Source organism: Bison bison, unplaced genomic scaffold (assembly GCF_000754665.1).
Source record: "Bison bison bison isolate TAMUID 2011002044 unplaced genomic scaffold, Bison_UMD1.0 scf7180017864358, whole genome shotgun sequence".
NCBI classification, from domain to species: Eukaryota; Metazoa; Chordata; class Mammalia; order Artiodactyla; family Bovidae; genus Bison; species Bison bison.
In genome coordinates, this window is record NW_011494930.1 from 3,303,389 (window position 1) to 3,304,155 (window position 767).

Below are 767 nucleotides of genomic sequence, written 5' to 3' on the forward strand. Positions count from 1 at the left end.
AGTGAAAAGATCACAAAAAAATGAAAGGCAATCTACAGAACATATTTGTTAAGACATATTTGATAGGATCTACTATTAGAATATACAAAGATCTCCTACAGCTTAAAAACCAAATGCCAAATAACTGAATTTGAAAAGAAAAAAAAAATACTTGAGTAGATATTCCTCCAATAAAAATAGACAAATTCAACAATGACATGAAAAGATGTTTTGACATCTTTAGTTACAGGGAAATGTAGATGAAACCATGAGATATCACCTGACACACACTAGAATGGCTACAAGGAAAAGAAAGCAAAATGGAAGTAACAAGTGTTGCTGAAGGATGAGGAAATTGAAACCCTCATGCATTTCTGTTGAAAATATAAAATGGAGAAATAACCAGTTTGGAAAACTAGTTTTGTGTTTCCTCAAAAAGCTGAAAATAGAACTACCACATCACTAAGCGATTTTAAACACTATTATGTGCCCTGAAGAACTTTATTCAACAGTTATTCACGCCAAAACTTATACTGCAGGGATTTTTTTGCATGGAAATGAAGTGGTAGGATTCATCATCTCAGTGAGGCCAGCTTTGTGTGAAGGCTGGGTGGCCAAACAAGGGAGCAGGTGGTGATGGATGAGGAGTGGCTGGTTCTTCTGTCTTCTTAGCCCTGGGCATCCAACTAAGGATGCAAACTTGTGGGCTCCTTCTGCTCAAGGCTCAAGTGGTCTGGGTCAATATGGGGCCTTTGTTGAATTCCTAAGTAGAGAGTTGGGCTAGGGTA